Below are 9,394 nucleotides of genomic sequence, written 5' to 3'. Positions count from 1 at the left end.
GCACCTCTCCTCCCCACCCTACCCGTCCTCTGGCTTGACAGAATATCTTCAAGGATCAAAAGAGACTTGCCTTTTAAGGATCAAAAGTGCGCCAATGTGAATTTCCATTATTTTCAATGGAAGTCCTCTGCCGATCCCGGGGAGGTCGCGGGACCCCACTAGGGCTTGTTTTCCTGGGAAGTGGTGGGAGAGCAGCCTCGTCTCAGAACACAGCACAGGGGCACAGAGCCCAGAGCGCTAGGGTGCTGGCTTGTTGGCTCCTCCCCCGCCCTGCTTACAGGCTTTGGCTGCACAGTGCTTGGTTGGTGGCATGACTGTGTCAGGCCACCGTGCTCGTTGGGAACTCTGCTCCAACGGGAGTGTCTCATGAGATGCCCCCCCGAACCACGGCTCTCACCAGAACCGAGATTCCTGAGGTAGAGGCATCACCGCCCTTGCGTATTGATAAAAGTGATTTCTGGACCACCCTTATTGAGCCCTAATTTTCAAAATAAAAAGTCACTTATTAAAGGTCAGTGGAAAACTTTGATGGCCAGAGCTCGATGTTGAAAACATGCTCCCTCCTCATTTTTTTTTTTTTTTTGCTGTGAAAATTATGACTTCTTCCCTACCCAGAAATACATGCCGGAGACCATTTGGTCAGTTTTGGTTTTTACAAAATCCCATCTATCACTGAATCCCTGATGGCGAGAAGTGCTTTTCATTGCAGGTGACTCTGAGGCTGGAGCTGAGTGGCCCTGGACCATCACAGCGACTGCATGACAAGTCCCCCCTGGTGCACAATGTGCCTTTTTAATTTGCCTGTGTTATTTATTCCACAAGACGGGCTGTGGGTTCCAAAATGATCAAAGCTAAAATATGGAGAGAACAGAACGACAATCAGTGAAAACATTTGTAGACGTTTGGATTCCAAACATGCAGTCTGTTTAGCCAAGTCAGCAGATGCCAGCCTCCCAGAGTTCTCATCCGGGAGGGCGAAATGACATTGTGTCTGTTTTGAGAGAGTTGGCTTAGATGAGCTTGTAACTCCACCCGCCCCCGCTCACCTGCAGCCAACCCTCCTCAGCCCTTGAAAAATGTGAGCTTTCTCTGCTGTGCTAGTTGACTCAACTGGAGGATAGTCTTGGCCTCTTCCGAGTGCTAGCAATGCTTCTTGGCCTGTCTTGGTTGGGAGGAATCATTTAGGGAGCGGCCCTAAAATTGTCCAGAGGGTTCCAAATGGTCCTTGGCTGCATCCCTCTGGGTTGCTGGCTGGACTCATGCCAGGCCCTGTGTTGCTCCAGTTCTGCACTCAGAAAGGCAGGGCTCTCCAGCCAGTGGCAGTGCAGAGACTCTCAGCTTGCGGGTCTGCAGTAGTCCATCACCAAGCCTGAGGCAAGGGCAAGGGCAAGCCCTGCTTTATGAGCTTGCTGTCTCTGCAACAGACTGCACTTCTACAGGAAGTACCGTTGCTAATGGTGCTACAAGTCCCACTCTACGCCACACGTCTGTCCGTCAGGAAGCTCTCCATGTGCATACTGGATTTAGCCAGGTGGAATTTATTCCAGTCCCCTTGGGAAATGGTGGTTTGCTTCTTCTGGCCTCCCATTCTCTTAAGATCAGCAGAGTGGGAAAGGGTAAGATGGTATTGCCTTTCTTTCACAGCAAGTGATGGGGCCAAAGCACCTAAGGACCCTTCCTTCTGGGAATGGTTTTGAGGACCGCAAAGATTTAGGCATAAGGTAGGCAGACTAAAGGAAGAGACAAACACTTCCTTTTTGGATGCTCCATCTTTTGTAAACTCCTTTCCAGGACTAAACTACGGTCAGTGAAGCTTCTTAAAAATATATGGTCAGTAAATTCCTGGATCAGCCTTCAGGCCATCTTTGTTCTCTGATCAATTTTGTAGTGTACCCTTATTTTTTGATGTGCTCGATTGTTGTGATTTTTTGCTTGGGGAGTCTGCAAATGTAGGCCCTCTGCGGGAGGTTCCAGGTGTAGGGATGATGGTGTGTTAAGCCTGGCCAGTGCTGTGCTATGGGGAATTCCCCAATAATGTGACTATTCGGGGTGGGGATGGAGACACAAATGCAAGGTAACAAGTCGTGTGAAGGAAAGTGCAACCATCTTTTTGGAGGACAGCTTCTTAAGCTCACTGTTCTTAGCAGGCTGCTACAAAACACAGGAGAAAGACTGCTGGGTTAAAACCAGTTAAAAACTGCCCCACCCAGACCACTGTCTCAGCTTGATTACTTGGAGTAGTATCTCATGGGACGTCAGAGGCGCTTCGTAGTTTCGGCGAGTGCAGTACCACGAGAGCAGGCTCTTTAAGGGGGAGCATCCCCCTGTGTAGCACTGCTTTTGGAGACCAGATGAAATCGACCAGTTTTTGTTTTTTTAGGTGGGTTAATCATGCTCACTCCCTATTCACGGGCAGGAGACATGGGAGGCCTTCCTCATTCATACAGTAACAGGAGTCTCTTGAGGAACTCAGTGAATAGTGCAGGTGACATCATGATGTCGGGAGGAGCTCCTCTGGTTTGGTGGGGTTGGCTAGCTGGGAGAGCTCTTGAGTGAGCCCTGGTCAGAAAGCCAGGAGAGCTGGATGTAAGTTCCCCAGGGCCACCTCGCCAGAAAGCAGCAAACACTGGTGCTGCATTTAGAAGCACAGTCACAATCGGTCTCAGATTTTAAGTGGATCTCCTTGCAAGTGGGATTAGTGTTATGCATGGGCTGGTGCCACCAACGAGCCGCAGGTCAAGACAGTTCCTTGGCTTTTTTGAGGCTCAGGGATGGAGAAGAACAGAACTACCCTGAGATTCGGGTCCAGGCGCTCCTCAATCACTCAGTAGTCTGTTATTGATGTATAAGGTGTTACGTGGAAGCTGTTTTCCCCTTTGCGAAATGACATGGATGAATTTTAAAAACAAGATGAGACCTTCTGGAGGCGTTGACAATATCTGGACCTGTCTTTGGCTCTAGGAGAGCTGTTTACTAGCAACTGTTATCTGCAGTGCCTGGCTGATGGACCTGAGGGTAGGAGGCTTCTGAATCCAGGAGCAAATGAGTAATATATATATAAAAAAAACAAGCCCAAGTTTCCAATGGTAACTGATATAAGCAAAAATGGGATCTGTGGGGCTATGGAAGAATCTATATTTGCTGAAAAGTAGTAAGACCGTGGAGGAAATACCGAATGCAAGGGCTAAGCTGGCCCCTGGGTAAATCGCATTGTGGGGAAGCCTGGATCCCGGCCCTTTCAGGGACTTGCTGTGCGCCCTGAGGCCAACTCTTTTCCGTCCTTGTGCTTCCTCTTTCTTGCCTCATCTGACAGTTATAAATATAAAATGAAAATCAACTACCACATTGATGACATTATTCCTGCAAACTAACACCATGAAACACCAGGGAAAGAGGATAAAATTAAGACAGAAGAAAAGCATTTAGCAGTGTCTTTCAATAAGGTTTTTTTTTTTTTTGCCAATGTAAAACATGAAATCTGGTAAGATCCCTGGGGGCCATTAGATCTTCACAATGAAGTTCACTTTGCAAGAAGTATAAGAAATCTGACAAACAAAAGACATTACCGTCTCTGAAGCTCGAGCTGGTTATTCTGAAACAACTGCCTCCTGGCTGGAGGGGTTTAAGGCTTCAGCTTAGCAAAAGCAGCGAGCTGTGTGACAGGGCACCGTCCAGCACCCCCTCCCGCACGCCCCCGCTCTCGCACGCCACTCACTATAACGACAACTTGGTTATATCCATGGAAATAATGACCATACCTCCTCAGCCAGCAGGGTCTGGAAGGACCGAGGAGGCTCACTTTTAAACATTGCACTTTAGAAATTGGAAACCGTGAGATGAAGAAAAATTCAATTAAGCGGAAATGAGTTTTGTTTTATTGCCTGCTGCTGAAGGGCTCTGGGCATGCTGAAAGCTAAATAAAAAGCACATCACTGCCTCTCTCTTTCTTGGGTTGGTCAATTGGCCCTTTTTGCAGTCGTCGCTCCAACTGTTCTAACACGCTGACTGGATCCAAAAAGAGAGAGCGCAGCAAAGTCACCCCATCCACACGCCGCTTGGTAGGACCACACTGAAAGCACAGTTTCACGCTGCTAACTCTGGTGAGGAGTGAGCTGCAGGTCTGGGAGGTGCGCCAAGCATCCTTCACCCTGGGAGGAAGAGCACAGGTGGACAGAGCGGGACACCCCATGCTCATCCGCTGCCCACCTAGAGACAAGAAGCATTTGTACGTTCCCCACTTGAGGACGGTGTTGAGCCAAACACACAGGTTCAGGGCTGCAGGATCCCAGAAGCTGCTCTGAACTTGTACTCAAGACCTCAAAGCCTCAGATCCCCTAAGCTCTGGATTGTTGCCCTCACCCTTCGCAGTGTAAATTTTGTACAGTTAAAAAGAAATGGAAGTCTCATTTCCTGGGAAAAAAAAAAAAAGAAAAAGGAAAAAAAAAGGACCCACCCATCCTTATTTATTGCCATGTGACTTTGGAACACAGAAGCTGGTGCGTTTGTTTGTATGTGCCTCCTGTGTGTTGGCATGAGATGTGTATGGTAAAACTATGTCCAATAAATATGGAAATTCTTTAGAAGCCAGCGTGTCTTGCTTTTCATTTGGTTTTCTGGAAGTTTTTCTCTTGACATAAGAAAAAGCTGCGCTGACATGGGTTCCTTTGATCATCAGAAGGAAACCCAAGATACAACTCTGAATGCAGAACCACTTACAACTGTGAATACCTGCACTACTCTGTGTAAGTGTTGGATAGAGGAAGTTCTCTGATTTTTCTAATACCAATTTTCTGGGGCCCCGTCCTCTGCTTCTAGGCTTAAGGAATGGGCAGAGAAAACCTGCTGATCACATAAATTTTAGTTACCGTATGTCCTGTTGTATTTTAAAGTCCTTTATATGTGTACATTTTCTCCCTAGACAAGTATGTGCAAATGTCTATACTTGGGTGAGAGGTGGACAAAGGGATAGAAACACCTCATCAGGGCTCCTGGACAAGCTTTTCCAGGAAAATCTCCATTCAGGTTTTTTCCCTGCAGGAGGCTTTATTAGTGTGCAGGACCTGAAGTTTAGCTAGAGTGGAAAGAGCAACAGAGATTCTTTAATGAAAAAAAAAAATTAAAGTCATAGCATTTCTTTAGAGCTGGGATTCCATCCAGGAAAAATGAGTGCTTTTTGCATGAGTGATTAGTTTTGTTTGGTTGAAGAGAAGATCCACACAGAGGTGCACTGAGCAAGACGGTAGCTATTAGCCACTTGTGGCTATTTAAATTGATTAAATAAAATTAAAAGTTTAGTTCCTCGCACCAGCCATATTTTAAGTGCTCAACAGCTACATGTGGCTAGTGGTTACTGTATTTGGACACACAGATATAAAACGTTTCTATCATTGCAGAAAGTTCTATTGGACAGCGCTGACAGAGTCTGGCTGAGGAGAATGGGCAGAGAGAACTCATCACCTGTTTAGCTACTAGTTATCCTGGAGTACTTGCTGAAGTATTCTCAGACTCTGTGGGTAGTACCAACTTCTCTGCCATCAGATTCTGTGTGTGGCATTACACACCAGAACCACTTGCTTAGGTCTGAAGCAGGAGGCTGGGCCCTGGTCCTCTGAGCAGTCTGATGTCCTGACTCAACCCAAGTCCTAGCCCCACTTGTGCCCCACAGTCTACCCAGTTAAATAGGAAAGATACTGCCTCCTAGGCAGCATGTCCAGTGAGCCTCTTGGAGGGTTTAAAAGTCTTTTAGTGAAAACTCAGATCTCTGCTATCAAGGAAAGGGGTTATGGTCCTTTGTCAAATCATCTCTGGTGGTAAATACTTGACTAGGCTGAGAAAGGCAAAAAAACCTTTCCGGGCTAGGGACTAAGGAAGGTGAAGGTGACGGCATCTAGTGGAGTGAGGTGTGGCTAGAGGACCACAGGAGGTACACAGGGACTTTTTTTTCCTTCACTAGCTCAGTCCCTTGGGTGGTTGTTAGGGAAGTTTGTAAAGAGGCTATGCGTTTTCCTGAGGCACTAATAACAGGGCTTGAGAATTCTGCCAGTGTATGCCCTACCCACCATGTCTCTAGTCTCGTGTCCTCAAACCCCTCATCACCAGCCTGTTTATGTTGAATCTTTGCTTTCCATACACTAACAATTGTTTTGAGTGTATCAGGCTGACAATTCATTGGACCATTTCCACTTTGTGCTCTAGTGTACACAGTTCCCACCACAGTGATAATCTAGTAACTTATTGGCATTATGAAATGTGTTCTCAGCTCACAAAAGAAGGAGAGGGAGGATCTGGTCCTTTTTAAATTTTCCTTTGGTTTGGTCACTACAGACCAGCTCCTGAGCAGTGTGATTCTCCTGACAGTGGCTTTTCAAAAGGAGAGTTGTTTAAAGACAAATAAAGGAAAGAAATCACTGGCTAGAAAGAATGAAATAAGACACAAACTCAGGAGATCAAAGGCTCAACAGTCAACGTTTTCCACCTCTTTCCCAGTTCTACAGCTAAAATCAGAAAAGGATAAAAAGCAATCAAAGGCAAGTCAGTATGTTGTAAATTTTAACCAATTGCCAAACTAGAAGTAAAATCATGAGAGGTGATCCTCAGCGTATCTGAATGTATCTTCTTAGATTTGATATTTGAGACATGGTTTAAAAATTGTCCTTTACAGTCTAAATGGAAAATTGTTGCATCCCTTTGCCAAGCCTCCTAGAAAGGCTATTTCGGTTTTATCATTTGGAACTCTCGGTGCCTCTCCTCATTATGGCTGTGCTGTGAGTGGGGAGGGATGGAGCTGGGTCTGGATGCCTATTTGGGTCGTGACTGCCTCAGGGAAATAAGCAATGGTCAGCCACTGCTGCTGGGGAGACACTGTGAGTTAGGAGGGAGGAAAAAACCCCACAAAGTTTATAAAATGGGGCCAAATCATTAGGAAGAGGGAACTTTTTATTATCATAATTCTAAAAGAAGTAATAAAAATAACCCATCCAAACTATTAAATTAAGTCTTCTAAATGATCAGCTGCTGCCCTAGGAGAGTGTATTACATCCTGTCAGAGAAAGCGGGTATGGCTTCTGCATGTATAACATTTGTCCCTTTGTCACTCTTTCATTTTTTCTCATTTTTGTCCAGTATGACTTCAGGATTTTCCTTTAAAACCCTTTCCTTTGGTGATTCTTCCTTTGGCCATCTCCCCTGTTAAACACAAAGACTGAATTTAGGTATGTTATTAACTGGTATGTTATTCTGTAGTTAAACGAACAAGTCACAGGCCATCCCTGACAGAACCCATGTTTGCCCTTCTCATGGAAGGGGCTCCGAGGAGAAAAAGGTTTCCACGTGACTTATTCATCCTTCAGGTTGTTTAGCAGACCACTGAAATGGTCAGAACTTTCAAGGCTGATACAGGCAAGGCTGTCTCTAGAGTTGGGGGAGAGTTTTTTGGTTTTGTTTTTGTTTTGTTCGTTTTCTAAGATTTATGTTTCTCTCACTTGCTTGCCAACCCTGGACCAGGATCTCCTGTTGGTTGGGAGGGGCTTGGGGATTTTGGAAAGGCTGAGAATTGCTTCCTGAAAGATATAATATAAATCCCCAAAAGTGGTCTTGGCACACACTTGGAGTTGGAAATAAGCAGTTTTTTTTTCCCCAAAGGCCATTAAAATGGTAAATAGGTTTCAACAGATGGCTTCAGCACAGCAGTGGAAAGCCCAGGCAAGGACTTTGGGGTTAAATCTCATTATTTTAGTCACCTGAGACTGGCATATTATTCCAGAAAAACAAACATTTAAAAAGTTGACAGCTCTCTCCTCAGCTCTAAAACAGAGACGGTGAAGGTTGTCTTCTCACTGGCAAGCTGATGGGGGGCTGCCTGTGACCTAGGGAATTGAATGTCACTTTTTTTTGACACTTGTCAAACTACAGCTCACCCAGTCTACAGGAATATGATAACCAAGAACCTATATTACTGATGGGCCAGGACTTTTATACTCAATATGTTGCTGGCTTTATTATTTTTTTCGGAATGATTTTAACATTTAATGCTTCTCAATTAAAGTGATTTCCTGGAGTGGATGCCAAGCTTCATTTAGAATGCGCATTAACCACTTTCTGTATCGGTAGTTAAAGGCACTGAGGGATTTAAACAGCAATCCACAAGTCTGTTCAGTCAAGGTTTGGTGGAATAAAGCAGATTATAAACAATAATATATGTCTTTCTCTTCTTTTTTTGGAAGGGTTCCAAACTCACAAACGGAGCTAAAGTGCTATAAACATATCCAGGACTAAGCTTTGGGCTCTGCAAATGTACTCCATGAAAGCCACGGGCACTGGCGGTGCCACTTTTTATCCTGTGTGTGTACGTGTGCACGTACTTTAAAAGAGCTTTTATTACACAAAGTGTCCATCAACTGAACTTACCTTCTAAACATTAAAATGGAAACCGGGATTGCTACACAAGTGAGGAAAAATAAATCCTGGCTGCAGTGTGGATGATGAATTTGCTGCTGCTGCTGCCCAGGGCAGCCCATTGAAAGGCACCTCTCTATTCCTTAATGCCCTCATAGTCCTTTAAGTTCAGTCACTGCATCCAGTAGTTTTAGGTTCAAATGGTCTTTTTCCACCTATAAGAGAAACCCACACTGAGTGCCTAGAGTTCTACCACGAGGCAGATGCATGTTATAGGGGCAGGTCCTTGGATGTTTCCCTTCTGGTTTTAACCTCAGTGTTCTAGCTGAGAACTCATGTTCATTCCTTCTAAGACATGTAGGAAGGAAACAAGGAAGATTCTGTCCTGGGTGTAAACTAGCATGTACCTTGTGAACATCCTGATCTGGTTTTTAGGGCTGGGGGCGCTCTATTGCTGGAAGAAGGAATACTGCCCTCAGAAATGACTCCAGTTCATGAATTTCCAAAAGAAGAGAGAGTAAAAATGTAAAACAATCACTTATTTTATAACTTTGTGAAGAAAAAGTGATGTAACAAAACACAGGTAAGAAAAATTTGAATAATTTATATATAAAAGTAAAAACAGTAATAAATAAAAAACTATGAACTCCTAATAACTATGATGATCCGTACAAGGATTAAGCCATTAAGTTTTGCTTTTCAAGTAGGAGCATGACAACAATATTTCAAGGGTAAGTGAATAAAGATGAGATTAAATAGCTTTTCCTGTTCAATCCTTTAGTGTAATGCCAATTAATGCATATTTGAAAAATTGATCATACTTGGTGCATAATAAACCTTAGATGATAAGTATAACAAGGAAGCTTTTTTTTTCTTCAGTCTGATAATCACTATACTTTGACCTAAACCCCTCTGATTAAGTAGCTGTGTATGGTTACTGAAATAATTAAAGATGCTCAAGGTAAAGCTCCAGTAATGATCATAATAATTTTTCAAATCA

Source organism: Mesoplodon densirostris, chromosome 2, assembly GCF_025265405.1.
Source record: "Mesoplodon densirostris isolate mMesDen1 chromosome 2, mMesDen1 primary haplotype, whole genome shotgun sequence".
Taxonomy (NCBI): Eukaryota; Metazoa; Chordata; class Mammalia; order Artiodactyla; family Ziphiidae; genus Mesoplodon; species Mesoplodon densirostris.
This window is presented reverse-complemented; position numbering follows the sequence as displayed.